This window comes from Symphalangus syndactylus, chromosome X (assembly GCF_028878055.3).
Source record: "Symphalangus syndactylus isolate Jambi chromosome X, NHGRI_mSymSyn1-v2.1_pri, whole genome shotgun sequence".
NCBI classification, from domain to species: domain Eukaryota; kingdom Metazoa; phylum Chordata; class Mammalia; order Primates; family Hylobatidae; genus Symphalangus; species Symphalangus syndactylus.
Genome location: NC_072447.2, coordinates 97,671,843 through 97,692,787, shown reverse-complemented (window position 1 = coordinate 97,692,787; position 20,945 = coordinate 97,671,843).

The window sequence follows — 20,945 nt, the reverse complement described above, 5'->3', positions numbered from 1 at the left end:
TTATTGTAGAAGAAATTATGAGAATGTTTAGCTATTTGTCCTTTGAGTATGCAGCTCCGTCCCACGTAAGCTCCTTTCTATCCTTCAAGCAAAGTGTTTATATTAACTTTGTCCTATCAACAATTTCTATCTCTTGTTGTTCGTTGATATATGTTTCTCATTTAAGAATTAATATGCAATATTCATTCAGAATATGGAATATTTCATGTTACTAATAATTCACAGTTGTTCCTCATTATTGAATATCTCTTGTAATGTTCCTGGGGAGAATAGCCAGGATAATAGTGAAATAAAAATTGGCTAATTACTGGCCAGGCACGGTGGCTCACGCCTGTAATCCCAGCACTTTGGGAGGCCGAGGCGGGCGGATCACAAGGTCAGGAGATCGAGACCATCCTGGCTAACATGGTGAAATCCCGTCTCTACTAAAAATACAAAAAATTAGCCGGGCGTGTTGGCGGGCACCTGTAGTCCCAGCTACTCGGGAGGCTGAGGCAGGAGAATGGCGTGAACCCAGGAGGTGGAGGTTGCGGTGAGCCAAGATCGCGCCACTGCACTCCAGCCTGGGGGACAGAGAAAGACTCCGTCTCAAAAAAAAAAAAAAAATTGGCTAATTAGTGACAGCTCAGATGGTTGAAACTCATGGTTGAGATGATTATCTGTGTAGCTTAATTGTGTGCTCTCCTTGGACCTTCTTCTGTGGGTAATTGAAAATCTGCTATGTGATTTCTTTAGCATAAATACTATATGCAGCTGTTAAATCATGTTGCCAAACTTCATTTTTTTTCTTGCTCTTAAAAGGGAACGCTAGTAGAAAAAGTTTGTTGTAATGTAACTCACTTCGGTTGTGTAAGTGTGTTTTTCAGATGTAAATTTTTTTAGGAGATTTCTGAAGCTAGGTGACTCAAAAGTAAATTTTTATAATACCATGTCAGAATTACCGAATGCCTGCTTTAAAGCAAAAGAACACACAGCATCATGTTTTAGAAAAAATCTTTTGAAACAATAAGTACTCTGATCATCTAAAAGGACAGTTTAAGCAAATATTTTTTGTTTTACTTTCAAAGTTTATGCAAAATGTCAAAACACAGCTGTTTTTCCTCAGAGATTGAATACTATTTGGCTATGTATTCCTTGGCAAGTTATATAAGATTGGGTTTCCTTGAATCATTAAGATTTAATGGCAGCTTCTTTATACCACATTCACTTTGGGCAACAAAATCCCCTAAAAGTACAGAATTTGGGAATGCCATGAAATCATCCTTAAATATAGCTACCAATTGATGAACCCAGATCTTTCTGTTATCTCATCAGTACTTTATCAAGCTCAAATTACACTAAATTACTGTTCAAATCATCCTAAAAGGAGACACTAGCTGTCAGTTAAATAAACCATTAGGTTTAACGTAAAATGAGTCACATGGGCACGATTAATCAGTTTTCTTATTATTGCTGAGCTCTACCTGATTTCTAGACCCATTTTACCAAAGTAATTGGTAGATTTTATTATGGAGACTGGACAACTGCACTTTTAGTTTTATGTGTTATTATTTCCACAGTGTTAAAATGCATAGATATGACCAGGAGGAGATTAATAGAGACAATATAGAATTCCTAATGGATGAATAAAGTACAGAAAAATATATAATAATCTCAGATGCAAATTTAGAAGAGTTATTTTCTTAATAGAGACCAAAATTCAGATTCTGTAAGAGAAAATGCTAATAAGTTTGATAACATTTAATTAAAAAATCTTTCGTCAGAAAGAAAACACCATCAGCAAAAAAATAAATTAAAAAAATTGTCTAAGTTATATAACAGAAAAATAGTGTCAATGATATACAAAGAGCTTGTAAAAAAAGAGAAGTAAACAGTAATAGCCTTATAGAAAATAGGCATAAGGGCATATTAGCCACAGCTTAAACATATAAAAATGTATACAACCTCACAGAATACATTAACATTAAAATTACATTGTCATTCCATTTCTCACTTATCAGATTATTAACAATTCAAAAGCTTGACCACATAGTTTTTTTGTTTGTTTGTTTGGTTGGTTTTTTGGGGGCAAGCTATGGAAAAAATAGGCAATCCGGCACTACAAAAGGGTACAACCACTTTGGAGTAGAATTTGTCAAGATCTAACAAAAAGAGTCTGACTCAATTTTTTGTAATGGACAGCAGACAACTTTTAAGCCCCACAACTCCCACTTGCCCTTCCACACACATCTGGGCAAGCTGATGAGGAAGCCTCGATGCTCTTACCTTTGGTGTCAGAAGGAAGTTCAAAACACACAAGTGCTAGCCCCTTCGCAGTAATTCTTTCCCTAACCCCACTCCCAGCTACCATAAAAAACAAAATAGTCTCCTTTCTCCACTTTGTCAAGCCATCCTTATTTATGTTTGAGACATTGCCCTGTTCTTCTCAGAAAAACTCATCATGTGAGTAATAGAACTTCTTATACCCTCTTGGTGCATATGTGGCACCATCAGCCTTCATATCCAAACCAAATTTTGGGTGAGGGTCCATGGCATTTTTGTAGGATGGCTTTATTAGGGTTGTCTAGAGGGACAGAACTAATAGGATACATGTATATATGAAAGAGAGTTTATTAGGAGACATGACTCACACAATAACAAGGTGAAGTCCCACAATAGGCTGTCTGCAAGTTGAGCAGCAAGGAAGCCAGTAGTGGCTATGTCCAAGTCCCAGAATCTCAAAAGTAGGGAAGCTAACAATGCAGCCTCCAGTCTGTGTCTGAAGGTCCGAGAGCCCCTGGCTAGCCACTAGTACAAGTTCAAGAGTCCAAGAGCCAACTAACTTGGACTCTCATGTTTAAGAGTAGGAAGCATCCAGCACAGAAGAAAGATGAAGGCTGGAAGACTCAGCAAGTCAGCTTCTTCCACCTTCTTCTCCTGCTTTTTCTAGCCACACTGGCAGGCAATTGAATGGTGCCCACCCACATTGTGGGTGTGTTTTCCTGAGTAAGAGTGAATCTTGCTCTCCCAGCCCACTGACGCAAATGTTAATCTATCCTGGCAACACCCAGAAACAATACTTTGCATCCTTCAATCCAATCAAGTTGACACTTAATATTAACCATCACAATGGCCATTATTTACTTTTGACTCTGAGTCCACTTCTAAGAATCTATCTCAAAGCCATCTAGCAAAAAATATAAAAATATGTATCCACATAATTATTGCTTACAGCACTAGTTTTGTCACTGCAAACAACTGGAAACAATCTGAATGTCCAGTAACCGGGGACTGTTTAAGAAAACAATTGAGCAGCCAAACAATTAAATCCTGTGCAAATGTAAAAAGAAATAAGGAAGACTTCTGTATACTATTATGGAATGACATCCAAAACACGTTACGAAGTGAGAAAGGGCACATGCATAACAATTTGTACAGTATGCTAACTTGCACTTAAGAAAGATTGGTATATCTATATCTATACATGTTTATTTTTTCTTTACAAAAAAATAAGGTAATACTAAAATAAATTAGCAAAAAGTTCACCTAAATAAAAAGTGGTAGGGACAGGGTGTAGGGGATGGAAATGGAAGACAGTTTACCATGCTTACACATTTGACTTTGATAGTATATAAATGTCTTACATATTATAAACAAAATGAAATCAAAATGAAAAATCAGTACTTAAAAATAAAATACAAAAATTATATCATCTGAACTGTGTATCTCGTCGGAGGCCTATACTCACAGATAATTATTTCAAATGACTTTAAAATGAATTATCTACGTATCCTTAGTAGGGATTATCCTAAGGACAAAAGAAAATGCAAAGAAACATTAAACTGACTTATGATTATATTTTTACTAACAATATTGATCATTTTATTCTGAAACTTTTCTGTAGATATTGCCAGAGAAAGCAAATAAATATTTGTGTTAATGTCATTGGAAACTAAGACTTTCAGTATAAACAGATACTTATACTCTGAACTCCTAATTTTAAACGGAAAATATCAGTAAGAATTTATGATATAAATTCTAAAATGTATAAATCTATTTTCTTGATTTTTACTGTGAAAAAAAAAAAAGACAAACATATATGTGATGAGTTGCCCTAAATTTGCAATGATGAACTCTATGATTTTTCCAATTAAGGCAACCAGAGATTCTTGGAGAAATAATAATAAAAAAAAAAGGGGGTGGTGAACAAAATGTATAAAATGAGCCTGCAGCATGTTGTCATGCCAGAAAACAGGGAAGCTATAAAAAGAAATGATTTGCATCATGTTAAAAGGATTCAGATGCCTGAAGAGTTTCCTGCTAGCCAAAGTTCAGATAATATGAGCATCAAAAGTAATAATAACTGCAGTGGATAGAAACACATAAAATATATTGCAAATTCATGAATTAATTATGTTGATTTAAAAAAACAACTTCAGTTTGCAGGTTTCTGTGGAACCAGTTTTGGAAACTGGCAAATGAAGGAAAGAGTCAGGCAGTTTTCCTGCTTCTGTTGTACAAATTGTTCCTCAGGTAGCCAAATAGTGTAAAAAGTTTTTTAAATTACTTTTGCTAACAACAAATTGAAAGAATTAGTATAGTCCCATTTTGCAAATTCTAGTGAAATCACAGATTTGAGAAATGATCATAAATGGATGCTGAAACTATTATGTGAAAAGCTGATGGATAATTTAATAATGAATTGATGAATGAAGCTGACACACTTGACTTACTGATCAAAATTTTTATCACTGTAAAAGGAGACAACAGGACATTATGAATCTTTGTATATGATACTATGGAAAGTTAAAGAAACCCACTATATATGAATTTTTATTACCAAACAATTGTACCTGAGAACCACAATCTGTATGACATACGGGAGATAGATCAACATATTAAATGGTATCATGAAAATACAATCTATAAAATCTTGAGTGTGTAGAACTATAGTAGTAGGTTTTAAACTTTAGCATGCATCAGCATATTGCTGGGCTCTTAAGTTTCAGGTTCAATAGGTTTGGGGTGTTTCCTGAGAACTTACGTTTCTAACAAGTTCCCAGATGATGCTGATCCCTGCTGATCTCAGGACTACCAGTGACTTTTTCCAACAAATACAGTGAACATATAAAGTACACTTAGGAAACACTCCAGGAATATGGCATGTGCAGAGCCTCTTTGGATTCTGACTTGAAAAAATGTCTGTAAAAAACGTTTATGAAGAAATTGGAGAAATAAGCTCAGTGATACTTTATTGTAGAAATTATTATTATTTTTATTTTTATTTTTATTTTTTTGAGACAGAGTCTCGCTCTGTCGCCCAGGCTGGAGTGCAGTGGCGCAATCTCGGCTCACTGCAAGCTTTGCCTCCAGGGTTCACGCCATTCTCCTGCCTCAGCCTCTCCGAGTAGCTGGGACTACAGGCGCCCGCCACCACGCCCGGCCAATTTTTTGTATTTTTTAGTAGAGACGGGGTTTCACCGTGGTCTCGATCTCCTGACCTCGTGATCCGCCTGCCTCGGCCTCGCAAAGTGCTGGGATTACAAGCGTGAGCCACCGCGCCCAGCCAGAAATTATTATTAAATGTTAATATGTGATAAACATGTTTTCTGTGTTTTCTTTAGGTGTGAATTTTAGAGATCTATTCTAGAACATTATTGGTTAAATAATATTAAAGATGTTGAATATGTGGTGTTTCATATAGTATTCTCTATATGTTTAAAATTTTCTAAAATAAAAATTGATTTATAAAGCCAGAACATAAATCTATTTTCATTGTATTTCTAAAAACCCAGTAGGTTTCCGGATATTACAAAGACATTCAATATAGATATAGTTGTGTCAATTTTATAGTATTTAATTTTGAGATGAGAGTTTTGTTATAGTTTATAAAAGATGGTTTCCTATTGAGAACTCAGAACTATTTTGGAACCTAAAAATAAATGTGATTCCCAGCAGCTTCAAGTTTTGATATTCAACAAGTTAATAATTTTTAAGTTAAATATAATGAGCTATTGTTCAGAAAAAGAATGTGTTTTTCCCTTTTAACGTCTAAAAAATTCTGTATCTAATGTATAAATAGTATGGAAAAATATGGGGTAATGTAAAAATATAGGGACATTGTGGCTAAATAATTAAAATCACTTCCAAAATAAACATATTCTTATGGCAAAGAAATCAGTAGCTATATATAAATTATAAAAATATCATGGATTACACTATGCTATATATTTTCATTTTATTATTTGTTATACATTTATATATTACATATTTATATTTAGTTTTATTATATATAATATAGCATATATATATCACACACACACACATATATATATATATATAGAGAGAGAGAGAGAGAGAGAGAGAGAGGAAGAGACTTTGTGAACCTCCCTTCTCTCCCTCAATTTAATAGGGACTGCCTTGAGATGAGGCTGTTAGTATGGTCTATTGGAAGGCCACACACTTAATGGGATTGTTGTTCTCAGTTACTTTATTAAATTAAAAGGTTTTATTAGGTGCCACACTCTTAAGAAAACTTTTCCCAGAGGAAATTTAAATCAGATTAAAAGTTTTATTGGGCATTCATTCCTTAAAGTCTTATCACTCTTATCTTTCATATTTGGAGCTCAGAAGTAGTCTTTTAAACACTGGACGGTCTAAAATTTCTGGACTTCTCTATTTCCATTATTATTATTATTCGCTTTGAAACTAACCAATTATTTTCAGAGTTCTTCTTTCGCTTATAATACTATGCCAAACACAACAAATAACAACTAACACAATTACCATTAGGTTGGTGCAAAAGTAATTGAGGTTTTTGCAATGAAATTGTTGCAAAAAACACAATTACTTTTGCACCAGCCTAATAACATTTTCATTTTTTACTTTTCTTTCTAACTTCTTTTTGGCTACAAGTTCATTTGTTCCATGTTCTGATGAATAATTTGTGAAACATGACAGTTATTCCAAATGTCTTGTCACTGTATAATATGGTTACCATCCTTCCCAGCTATATTAAACTATCTTATTTTATTTTACTGTTTCCACATCTACAATCAAAGTAAGGTTAATTTTTTTTTATTCATCCAAGTAGATTGGGCTATGCTGCAGTTACAGAAGCTGCCAAATTTCAGAGGCTCTGCACAATCACCCAGGGACAGAGGCTGATAGACTTTTCACTCTCTTGAAGCTACACCATTTAGAATATCTATATGTGATAACATGTCAGGGGAAGAAAAGACTGGAACTGATTTTTTTCAACCAATTAGCCATAACTGTGGCACCATCTCCAGCCTAAGGATAAAAGAAAGTATAATTATCCTGTGTACCTGAAGGGAGAGAAAACTCCATTAGATATTACTGCACACTAGAAATCCATACCACACCTTGACCTAAAACACCATGAATCAAACAGATAGGCAAACCCCATGTTACAATACAGAGCAAATAACTGATATAATAAAAGTATGCAGTGTGCTACAAAACATGGTGAGTGATAGAGAGGAACTCTCGTGGTTTTGTCTCTTCCATCCTTGTATTAGTCCATTCTCTCATTGCTATAAAGAACTACCTGAGACTGGGTAATTTACAAAAAATAGAGGTTTAATTGGTTTATGGATCCACAGGCTATACAGAAAGCATGGTGGCATCAGCTTTTGGGGAGGCCTCAGGGAACTTACAATCATGATAGAAGGCGAAGGGGGAGGCAGCCCCTCACATGGCTGGAGATAGAGAAAGAGAGAGAAGGGAAAGATGTCACACACTTTTAAACAACCAGATATCGTGAGAATTCAGTCACTATCATGAGAACAGCACCAAGAAGAAATCTGCCCCCATGATTTAATCACTACCCACCAGGCACCATCTCCAACATGGGGGATTTTGTTTTGTTTTGTTTTGAGACGGAGTCTCACTCTGTCACCTAGGCTGGAGTTCAGTGGCGCGATCTTGGCTCACTGAAACCTCCGTTTCCCAGGTTCAATGATTCTCTTGCCTCAGCCTCCTGAGTAGCTGGGACTATAGGCGTTCGCTACTATGCCCAGCTAATTTTTGCATTTTTAGTAGGGACAGGGTTTCACTATTTTGGTCAGGGTGGTCTCAAACTCCTGACCTCAAGTGATCTGCCTGCCTCGACCTCCCAAAGTGCTGGGATTATAGGCTTGAGCCACCGTGCTGGGCCAACACTGGGGATTACAATTAAACATAAGATTTGGGTGGGACACAGAGCCAAACCATATCATTCTGCCCCTGCCCCCTCCAAAATCTCGTCTTTCTCACATTGCAAAATATAATGTCTTCCAAACAGTCCTCCAAAAGTCTTAACTCATTTCATCATTAACTCAAAAGTCCAAAATCTCATCTGAGATGAGCCTAGTTCCTTCTACCTATGAGGCTGTAAAATAAAAAATAAGTTAGTTACTTCCAAGATACAATGAGGATACAGGCATTGGGTAAATATTCCCATTCCAAAAAGGAGAAATCAGCCAAAACAGAGCGGCTACAGGCCCCATGTGAGTCCCAAACACAGCAGGGCAGTCATTAAATCTTAAAGATCCAAAATAATCTCTTTAGACTCCATGTTCCTTATCTAGGACACACTGATGCAAGGGATTATTTGAATCTTCTCTCTCTCTCTCTTTTTTTACTTTGTTAGTCTATCAATCTTATGTTTGGTCTCTAAATCTCGTTTGTTTTTTGCAGAAACAACTCAGTTTTATTGATCTTTTTATGGATTATTGTATCTCAATTTTATTAAGTTCTCTGATTTTAGTTATTTCTTTTCTTCTGCTAGCTTTGGAGCTGATTAGTTTCTTTTTTTCTAGTTTCTCTAGGTAGAATGTTCGATTATTAATTTGAGATCTTTCTAACTTTTTAATGAAGGCATTTGGCACTGTAAATTTTCCACTTAACATTGCTGTAGCTGTATCTCAAAGATTTAATTTTTGTCTCTGTTTTCATTCATTTTATTTTTTTTTTTACTTCTGCCTTAATTTTGTTGTTCACCCAAGAGTTATTCAGGAGCAAGTAGTTTATATTCCATGTATCCGTGTAGTTTTGAGAGATGTTCTTGATATTGATTTCTATTTTTATTGCACTGCGGTCAAGAGTGTGTTTGATATGATTTCAATATTTTAAATTTTTGATACTTGCTTTATAACCAAACAGGTGGTTAATCTTAGAATATGTTCTGTATGCAGATGAAAATAATGCATATTCTGTAGTTATTGGCTGGAGTTCTGTAGATGTTTATTAGGTCCAGTTGGTCAAGTGTAAAGTTTAATTTCAGAATTTCCACCTTGATGATCTGTCTAATGCTGTCAGTGGGGTGTTGAAGTCTCCCACTATTACTGTGTGTGTGTGTTTAGGCTTTTTGTAAATAAAAAAAAAATTCTTTTATGAGTCTGGGTGCTCCAAGGCTGAGTACAGATATATTTAAGATAGTTAAGTATTCTTGTTGAATTAAAACCTTTGTAATTAAGTAATGTCTTTCTTTGTTGTTCTTAATTGTTGTTGATTTAAAGTCTGTTTTATCTGACATAACAATAATGACTCCTGCTCTTTGTTTTTAATTTGCATTAAAGATCTTTCTTCATTTCTTTTCTTTGAGCCTGTTGGTGTCATTACATGTGAGATGGGTTTCGTAAAGATAGCAGACAGTTAAGTCTTGTCTTTTAATCCAGCTTGCCACTCTATGCCATTTAAGTCGGGTATTTCAACCATTTCTATTCCGGGTTGATATTTATATTTAACTTTTGTTTTCAGTTCAGGGGTACATTTGCAGGTTTGTTATATAGGTAAACTTGTGTCATAAAGGTGTGTTCTACAGATTACTTCATCATCCAGGTATTAAGGCCAGTAATCATTATTGGTATTTCCTGATCCTCTCCCTCCTACCATCTTCTACTCTCCCTGTGTGTTGTTCCTTTGTATTTGTCCATGTGTTCTCATCAGTTAGCTCCCACTTATAAGTGAGAACATGTGATACTTGTTTTTTTGTTCCTGTGTTAGTTTGCGAAGAATAATGGCCTCCAGCTCCATCCCTGTCCCTGCAAAGAGCATGATCTCATTCTTTTTTAATCCTATAAAAAAAAAAAAAAAACACACATAGTATTACATGGTATATACGTAACACACTTTATTCAGTCTATTATTGATGGACATTTAGGTTGATTCCATGTCTTTGCTATTGTGAATAGTGCTGTAATGAACGTATGCTTGCATGTGTCTTTATAATAGAACAACTTATATTCCCCTGGGTATACAAAAGTACACATTAGAAATAATAGAAATCAATGAAATTGAAAACAGGAAACCAGCTAACAACATGATGACAGGATCAAAATCTCATAATCTTTATTTTGTTAGCTGGGTTCCTGTTTTCAATTTCATTTATTTCTGCTCTTTTTATAATTTCTAATATTGACTTTTCTTCTGCATGCTTTGGATTTAATTTGCTATTTCTCTAGTTTTCTAAATTGGAAATTTGGTTGCTGATTATAGTTCTGTCTTCTTTTCTAGTATATGCATTAAATGCTATACATTTCCCTCTAAGTACTGCCTTGGTTCTATTCTACAAAAGTCAATAATTTCCATTTGAGATATTTAAAAATATTTTCTAAAATTATCTTCACACTTCTTATTAGATATATATGTTATTTTAAAGTGTGTTGTTTACTCTCCAATTATTTTGGTTGTTTTCCGTGTAACTTTCAGTCACTGATTTCTAGTTTCATTTTATTATGGTCAGAAAGCATACTTTGTATGATTGCTATTAATTTAAATTAATTAAGGTGAGTTTTATGACCCAGAATACTTTCTAAGTTGGTAAATGTTTAATATAAGCTTAAGAAAAATGTTTATTTTTCTGTTTTTGAATAAATTTTTCTATAAATGTCCGTTAGATTTAGTTTATTAAAGATATTATTCTGTTCAAATATGGGCATACTGATTTTATGAATTCTGAATCTATCATAATGATAGTGGAGTGTGTTGAAATCTCCAACTATATGAAAGTAGATTTTTCTATTTCTCCTTTCATTTCTGCCACTTATTTTTTCACATATTCAATGCTCATTGTTAAGCACATACATATTAAGAATTTTTATATCTTTTGGAGAATTGATTCCTTTATCATTATGTAATGCCCTTCTTCACTTTTAATATTTTTCCTTACTCTCAAATCTGCCTTGTCTGAAATTAATATAGTTACTACATCTTTCTTCTTGCTGTTGTTAGCATGGCATATGTTTATCCATCATTTTATGGGTCATAATTTTTGGCTTCTTTGCATATCTAATAATTTTTCACTGTATAGTAGTTATCTGTGAATATTATGGTATTGAGTGTCTATATATTTGTTGTCCTACATTAGCGAGATTTGAATTATATTTAGACAGGCAACTATATTACTTACAGATCAGTTTAATCCTTCTCTACAGAAAAATCTATCAACCTGATTGGTCAGATAAAGTCTGACAGATTTTTCTGTAGAGAAGGATTAAATGAGTTTTTCAACCTGATTGGTAGACTTTAAATTTCTTCCCACCCTTTGTAATTTCTGGGAATTATTCAAGTCAGGACTTTCCAGTTGTTGTCTGTCTTAACTTGTGGAATTTCATCTTATGCATACACAGCTTTTTATTGAGGAAAACCTCAACGACTTTTCTATTCAGATTTGTGAAGCTCTTTCTCTGTGCTATTCCTTCAACTCTGGTACTCTACCAATTCCAAAGTTTAGCCATCTAAACTTTCCAGAATTTTAATTCTGATCTTTTCAATCCGGGGAGATTACTGGTATTTACCTGAGTATACCTTTCCTATTTCTCTGTTTGTGATATTGTGGTGCTTACCTTCTTTTAACCCCTCTTCACTGATTACAGTTCTGTGCTGCATGTTTGCCAGTATCTGCAAACAGTATTTTGTCTGTATTTTCCAGTTTTGTAATTTTTTTCTGAAAGGAGTGCAAGTCCACTACCAGTTACTCTATCAAAGTAGAAAAAATTTCATCTTGCAATTTTAATATACCCAATTTAAAACATTTTGTAATGAAATAATCACGATAATCCGTTTTTATTATATTTTGCTTTTCTTAGTTTTATTTTACTTTAAAATAGTTATGTCAATTTTTACTTGTTTTTGTAAAGATCTTTTATGTATACATAAAAAGCATATATGTATAAATATGAATACGTATGTGTATATATATACATGTATGTGTATATATATACACATAAAAGATTTATATCTAAATCTATAGATACTAAAAATACATATCTATAAATTGTGTGAAAGTTTTATCCCACTAAAGACACCAAGTTTATTTTACCAACATTTCAATGAAAGTATGTATCAAAAATCAAAAACGGGAGCTTGGGTGGTCCCTGGTACTGGTTGGGGGCTGGCTGCTGGGGTATTTGGCTGTTATAATAAAGTTATAATGAACATATGTGTACAGGTATTTGTATGGACATATGTTGTCATTTCTTTCGAATAAATACCTGAAAGTGGGATTGCCAGAATCAAGGATCCTATCGTAATTACTCAGCATAGATTTTTATAGAGTTTTCTGGTGGATTTGATCAAGATGGCTGACTAGACTTAGCCAGGTGGAACAGCTGCCACAGAGGGATGGGGATGACTGGTGCACTCCTAACAGATCTTCAGAGGGGAAGGCACTGAGAGTGGATGGAGGAAAGACACAGAAGCTAGCCCGAAGCGGGAGGAAGCTGGGAATCCTGCAAGGGGCTACCATGCACAGGGACTCATTCCCAGCCCCCAATGACTGAGGCAGCCAATTACTTGAACTGCCAAGGAGCAACCCACTTTCCCTACAGACCTCTGGAATCCTGGCAGGCGGAGACCCCTCTACGACTATGGACACTTGAGTTGGCAGAGAAAGCTGCTTAGACAAGTGGTAGGGGACAGAACTCCAGCGAGTGCAGAGCCCAGAGGCTTTGGTGTGGGCGCATCTGTAGTGGAGCATGGCCAGGGATCTCCATCCCCCAAGGCTCCACATGCTCCCATGGGAGATCTTTGCCCTAAGCAAAGTGTTGGTCCTGAACTCTGCATGGTGGTGTTGTCCATGAGTCAGGGCACCTCCCCCGCCCCAACACCCCTCAGTCTGCTTGCCTCTTCTTAGTCCCCAGCCTGGCTGTGTCTGCTTATAGTGCAGCCCCCAGGTAACTTCGGGGGCCCACATCATAGCTCCTGTGCAGGCAGATTGTGTCTGACAGGCAGAGTGCTCCAATAGGTTGACCCCACAGATGTGCACCTGTTCATCCCTTCCCTCCCCTACTGCAGCCTCCCCCATGACACTTTCCCTGCAGCCACTCACTCACAACCAGCCTCCCCCATTGCTTTGCCAGCATGTATATGCACGGAAAGACCTAGCACACTCTGCCAGTGCTGGAGTGCACATGCACCCTGCTATGCCACTGTTGCAGAAGTGAGTGCACACACTCCCACCTATCCTGCATGGCCATTGTTTTTGGAGAGTTAGCAGGCATGGAGCCTGCCAACCCTGCCCCAACCATTGCCCCACTTCTGGAGCGACACTACTGCTGGTGTGAAACTAGGCATGGAAAACAGCAGACCTGCCCCCACTCAGAGTGGCTACTGCCACCAGTGTGCACAGAGAGGGTGCACCTAATACTGCACTCTCAAACATGGTACCCCCATGCTGACATCAGCATGAACATGTACACCATGACTGGTGGGGGATCCCTACCCCCACTGAGCTGTACTGCCATCAACACTGCTGTGAACGCCTGCACAGAGGCCAGCAACCAAGCACACAATAACACCCTGTCACTACCAAAAAGCATGCACACTCCTGTCCTGTGCTGCCACTGATGCTGTTGCTGCCACATGTGAGTTAAGATGGATCCAGCTTCCACTGCCCTATGAAGTGCTTTGTCTGACACCACTCATTAGAGTGTTGTGACCAGAAGTCCAAAAGCACTTTGGTCTCTCCAGCACAGCAGGTTCTTAACCTTTGAGGAGGAAGAGATAAAATCTGGGGCCTGATATCAGTCTCCCAGAGTTAGAACACCCAGTTCAGGAGTCCTAAGATGAAACTTGGCCCCTAAAAGCTTCCAGTCACGAAACCAGATGACTGAACCTACCTTATATCACAATCAAACCCTCAAGGTTTTCAAGTAGGAAAAAAGGAAAAATCTTAACCAAAAAACAGCTACTTTTCAAAGACTGAATAAAACATCAACCCACAAAGATGAGAAAGACCCAGCAAAAGAACTCTGACACCTCAAAAAGCCAGAGTGCTTTCTTTCCTCCAAATGATCATACTCATTCTACAGCAAGAATTCTTAACAAAACTGAGATAGCTGAAAGGACAGAAATATAATTCAGAATATTAATAAGAATGAAGATCATCAATATTCAGGGGGATGTTGAAACCCAATCTAAGGAAGCTAAGAATCACAGTAAAATGATACAGGAGCTGACAGAAAAAATAGCCAGTATAAAAGATAATGTAACTGATATTACTGCACTAAAAGACACTCTATAAGTATTTCCTAATGAAATTGCAAGTATTAACAGCAGAGTACACCAAACTGAGTAAAGAATCTCTGAGCTTGAAGACTGGCTTTCAGAAACAAGACAGTCAGAAAATAGTTTTTTAAAAGAAGAATAAAAAGAAATGTACAAAACATCTGAGAAATACAGGATTGTGTAAAGAGATTGAATCTACAACTCATTGGCATCCCTGAAGGAGATGAGGCAAGTGTAAGCAACATGGAAAATACATTTTAGGTTAGCATACATGAGAACTTTCCTAACCTAGATAGAGAGGCCAACCTTAAAATTGAGGAAATGCAGAGAACTCCCACAAAATATTTCAAAAGATTATCCCCAAGGCACATAAACATCAGATTGTCTAAGGCCAAAAAAAAAAAAAAAAAAATTAAGGGAATCAGAGAGAAGTGACAGATCACTTACAAAAAGAAGCCCATCAGATTAATAGCAGTCCTCTCAGCAGAAACCCTACAAGCCAAAACAGATTGGGGGCCTATATTAAATCTTCTTAAAGAAAATAAATTTCAACTCAGAATTTTATATCTGGCCAAAGGATAAATAAGATCCATTTCACATGAACAAATGCTGAAAAAAGTAGTTACCGCCAGACCTGCCTTACAAGAGCTCCTGAATGAAGCATTAAACCTGGAAAGGAAAGACCATTACCAGCCACTACAAAAACACACTTAAATGAACAGACCAGTGGCACTATAAAGCAACCACAGACAAGTTGGCATAACAAACAGCTAACAATACAATGACAAGATCAAATCCACAGATAATCAATACTAACCTTAAATGCAAGTGGACTAAATGCCTTAATTAAATGACACAGAGTGGCAAGCTGGATAAAGAAGCAAGGCCCAGTGTATGCTACCTTCAAGCAAGCCATGTGACATGCAGTGACACTGATAGACTTAAAATAAAGGGATAAAAAATCAACCAAGCAAATGGAAAACAGAAAAAAGCATGGGTTGCAATTGTAATTTCAGACAAAAAAATAGAATTTAAACCAACAAAGAACAAAAAAGACAAAAAAGGGTAGTACATCATGATAAAGGGTTCAATTCAACAAGAAGACTTAACTATTCTAAATATATATGCATCCAACACAGAAGTACCTAGACTCATAAAACAATTCTTTAGAGACCTTCAAAGAAATTTAGACTTTCACATAATAGTAATAATGGGAGACTTTAACACACCACTGACAGTATTAGACAGATTATCGAGGCAGAAAATTAAGATATTCAGGACCTGAACTCAAAACTGGATCAAATGGACTTGATAGACCTCTACAGAACTCTCTATTCCAAAACTATGGAATATATATTCTTTTCATCTGTAGATGGCACATACTCTAAAATTTGCAACACAATTAGACATTAAAAAATCCTCAACAGATGCAAAAAACCAAAATCATACCAACCACTCTCTTGGACCACAGCACAATAAAAATAGAATTTGAGACTAAAAAAAAATCACTCAAAACCATAGAATAATGTGGAAACTAAACAAGCTACTCTTGAATTACTTTTGGGTAAATAATTAAATTAAGGCAGAAATCAAGAAGTATTTGAAACTAATGAGAATAAAGATATACCAGAATCTCTGGGACAAAGCTAAAGCAGGTTTAAGAGGGAAACTCACAGCACTAAATGCTGACATCAAAAAGTTAGAAAGATCTCAAATTAACTACCTAACGGCACATCTAAAAGAACTAGAGAAGCAAGAGCAAACCAACCCCAAAGCTAGCAGGTAACAAGAAATAACCAAAATGAGAAGTAAACTGAAGGAGTTTGAGATATGAAAAACCATTCAAAAGATAACCAAAGCCAGGAGCTAGATTTTTTGAAAAAATTTATAAGATAGATAGACCACCAGCTAGACTAAAAAAGAAGAAAAGAGAGACAATCCAAATAAACACAATCAGAAATTACAAAGGAGATATTACCACTGCCCCCACAGAACAGCCATTAAAGACTCTTATGAATACCTCTATGCACACAGCCTAAAAAATCTAGAAGAATTGGATAAATTCCTGCATATATACACCCTCCCAAGACTGAACCTGGAAGAAATTACATTCCTGAACAGACCAATAATGAGCTCTTAAATTGAATCAGTCATAGCCTACCACATCCCCACACCCCCCAGAAAAGCCCTGGACAAGACAGATTCAAAGCCAAATTCTACAATATGTACAGAGAAGAGCTGGAACCATTTCTCTTGTAACTATTCCAGAAAACTGAAGCGGAGGAACTCCTCCACAATTCATTCTGTGAAGCCAACATTATCCTGATTCCAAATCCTGGCAGAGTCACCACAAGAAAGAAACTTCAGGTCAATATCCTTGATGAACATTGACGCAAAGTCCTCAACAAAACACTGGCAAACCAAAGCACATCAAAAAGTGAATCTGCCACAATACATTAGATTTTATCCCTAGGAAGCAAGATTGGTTAAACATATGTAAATCAATAACACGATTCATCACATAAACAGAAGTACAAAAACTGCATGATTATCTGAATAGATACAGAAAAGGTTTTCATTAAAACTCAGCATTTCTTCATATTAAAACTCACAACAACGTAGGTATTGAGGTAAAATACCTCAAAATAATAAGAGCCATCTGTGGGAAACCCACAGTCAACAATCATACTGAATGGACAAAAGCTGGAAGCATTCCTCTTGAAAACTGGCACAAGACAAGGATGCCACCTCTCACCACTCCTACTTAACATACCATTGGAGGTTATGGCCCAAACAATCAAGGAAGAGAAAGGAATGAAAGACATCCAAATAGGAAGAAAGGAAGTCAAAATATCCCTGACTGCAGATGACGATTCTATATCTAGAAAAACCCATACTGTCAGGCCAAAAGATCCTTAAGCTGATAAACACCTTCAGCAAAGTCTCAGGATACAAAATCAATGTACAAAAATCATTACCATTCCTATACACCAACAATAGCCATACTGATAGCCAAATCATGCAAATCATGAATGCAATACAATACCATGCATAATTGACACAAGACTAAAATGCCTAAGAATATAGCTAATCAGGGAGGTGAAAGATCTCTACAATGATAAATACAAAACACTGTTCAAGGCAATCAGAGATGACACAGACAAATGGAAATACATTCCATGCTCATGATTAGGAAAAAATCAGTATCATTAAAATGTCCATACTGCCCAAAGCAATTTATAGATTCAGTTGTATTTCTATCAAACTACTAATGACATTCTTCACAGAACTAGAAAAAAAATTGTTGGCCAGGTGCAGTGGCTCATGCCTGTAATCCCAGCTACTTGGGAGGCTGAGGCAGGAGAATCACTTGAACCTGGGAGGCGGAGGCTGCAGTGAGCCAACATTGCACCATTGCACTCCAGCCTGGGCAACAAGAGTGAAACTCCATCTCAAAAAAAAAAAATTGTTTTAAAATTAATATGAAACCAAAAAAGAGCCTGATTAGCCAAGGTAATCCTAAGCAAAAAGAGCAAAGCTGGAGGCCTCATAGTACCTGTCTTTAAACTCTACTGCAGGGCTACAATAACCAAAACAACATGGTACTTGTACAAAATCAGGCACATAGACCAATGGAACAGAATTGAGAACCCAGAAATAAGGTCACACCCCTACAATCATCTGATCTTTGACAAAGCTGACAAAAACAAACAATGGGGAAAGGACTTTCTATTCAATAAATGGTGGTGGGGTAACTGGCTAGCCATTTGCAGAATATCAAAACTTGACCCTTGCCTTATAACATATACAAAAATTAACTAAAGATTAATTGAAGACATAAATATAAAAGCAAAAGCTATAAAAACCCTGGAATACAAGCTAGGCAACACCAATCTAGATAAAGAAATTGGCAAATATTTTATGATGAAGAACCCAAAAGCAATTGCTACAAAAGTAAAAATGACAAATAGGATCTAATTAAACTAAAGAGCTTCTGCACAGCAAAAGAACCTATCAACAGAATAACAGACAACTTACAGAATGGGAGAAAATACTTGCAAACTACGCATCTGAAAAAGGTCCAATAGCCAGCATGTATAGAGAACTTACACAAATTTATAAGAAAAAAATTATCAACCCCATTAAAAAAGTACATGAACAGACACTTTTTAAAAGCGGGCAAAGTACATGAACAGACGCTTTTTAAAAGAAGACATACATGTGGCCAACAATCATAGGAAAAAAGCTCAACATAACTGAGCATTAGAGAAATGCAAATCAAAACCACAGTGAGATGCCATCTCACATGACTCAGAATGGGTATTATTAAAGAGTCAAAAACCAAGAGATGATGATGAGGTTGCAGAGAAAATAGATCAATTATATAGTGTTTATGGAAGTATAAATTAATTCAAGCATTGTGGAAAGCAGTGTGGTGATTCCTCAAAGAGCTAAAAACAGAACTACCATTTGACCCAGCAATCCCATTACTGGGTATATACCCAAAGGAATATAAATCATTCTATCATAAAGACACATGCATGTGTAAGTTCAACCTTATTCACAATAGCAAAGACGTAGTATTAACCTTAATGCCAATCAATGAAAACTGGATAAAGAAAATATGGTGCCTCATCACCATTGAATACTATGCATCCATAATAAAGAACAAGATCATGTCCTTTGAAGGAACATAGATGGAGCTGAAGGCCACTATCCTTAGAAAACTAATGCAGGAACAGAAAACTAAATATCACATGTTTTTCGCTGATAAGTAGAACACCTGGACACACAAAGGGGAACAACAGACACTGCAACCTACCGGGGGTGGGGGATGGGAGGAGGGAGGGGAGCAGAAAAAAAGTAACTATTGAGTTCTAAGCATAGTACCTGAGTAATGAAATAATCTGTACATCAAACCCCCATGACATGACTTTACCTATATAAAAAATATGCACATGTAACCCTGAACCTCAAATAAATTTTTTTTAAAAAAAGAAAATTGAATGAGTGATATAAAAAAGAATAATAAATCATTAAACAAAACTCAAATCTCTTGGTGATGTGCCAGTCCTCTCCCTTATTTAAACATGTGCTTTCCATACATAATACCCTGTGAAAAGGAAACTAAATATATTTGGGTAACTGTATTAGCCTGCTAGCACTGCATAATAAAACACCAATGACTAGATGCCTTAAATAACAATGCTATGATTTGAAAATTCGTATGTTGGAACCTAATGCCCAATGTAATTGTATTAAAAGGAAGGACTTTTGTGGAAGTGATTGCTCTACTCTTATGCATGGAATTAGTGTTCTTATAAGAGAGGTTGTAGTGAGCACATTAGCTCCTTTTCGGCGGTCCGTCTCTTTTGCCATGTGAGGACACAGGCTTTACCCTTTTTTACCCTTTATCCTTCTCCTCCTTTTGTCATGTGAGGGCTCAGTATTCACATATTTTCTGCCACAAGAGTATTCTGTGAGTCAAAACTGTTGACTCCTTAATCTTGGGCTCCCCAACCTCCACATCTGTGACAATTAAATTTCTATTATTTATAAATTACCCAGTCTAAGATATTATGTTTTATTCACCTGACATGGACTAAGACAAACAAATTTATTTCTCACTGTTCTTGAGGGTGGAAGTTCAGGATGAAGGTGCTAGCAGGGTTGGTTTCTCCTGAGGCCTCTTTCTTTATTTGTTTAGCTTGTGGATGACCATTTTCTTTCTGGGTACTAACATTGCCTTTCTCTCTCTCTCTTTCTTTCTGTGTGTGTGTGTGTGTGTGTGTACATTTTCTTCCTTTTTATATAAGGACAGCAGTGCTAATGGATTAGGGCTTCACCCTTAGGCCCTCACTTAATCTTAATTACCTCTTTAATGATCTTATGTCCAAATATAACATAGGAGGTTAAAGCTTCGACATATCAATTTGTGGGAAGGGGACACGATTCAATCTATAACAGTAACTAAGCAGGTATTTTCAATTGTGTTTGCTCACTTAGATTTTTGTCAATTTGTTTGCCTCGACATGATGATTTCCACTTTTATGGGCATAACTACCCTTGAACAATGTTTAAAAATAATTTAAAAAATAGTTATGGGCTATTTTTACATTAATTTTCAATGTAAAGTTATATGTAATGTTACAGCATGAACTTTGTCTCCCTAAAATTAATATGTTGAAGTCCTAAACCCCAGTACCCCAGGATATGGTTGTATTTGAAAGTAAGGCCTTTATATTGGTAATTGAGGTTACATGAGGTCACTTCAACAAGCTCTAATTCTGTGTGACTGTTATCTTTATAAGAAGAGGAAATTAGGACACAGGTGCACACAGAGAGAACATGTGAAGACACAAGAAGACAGCCATCTGCAAGAGAAACAGGCAATTCTGCCAACATAAATAACTGCCAACACCTTCACCTCAGACTTGTAGCCCTCAGAACTGAAA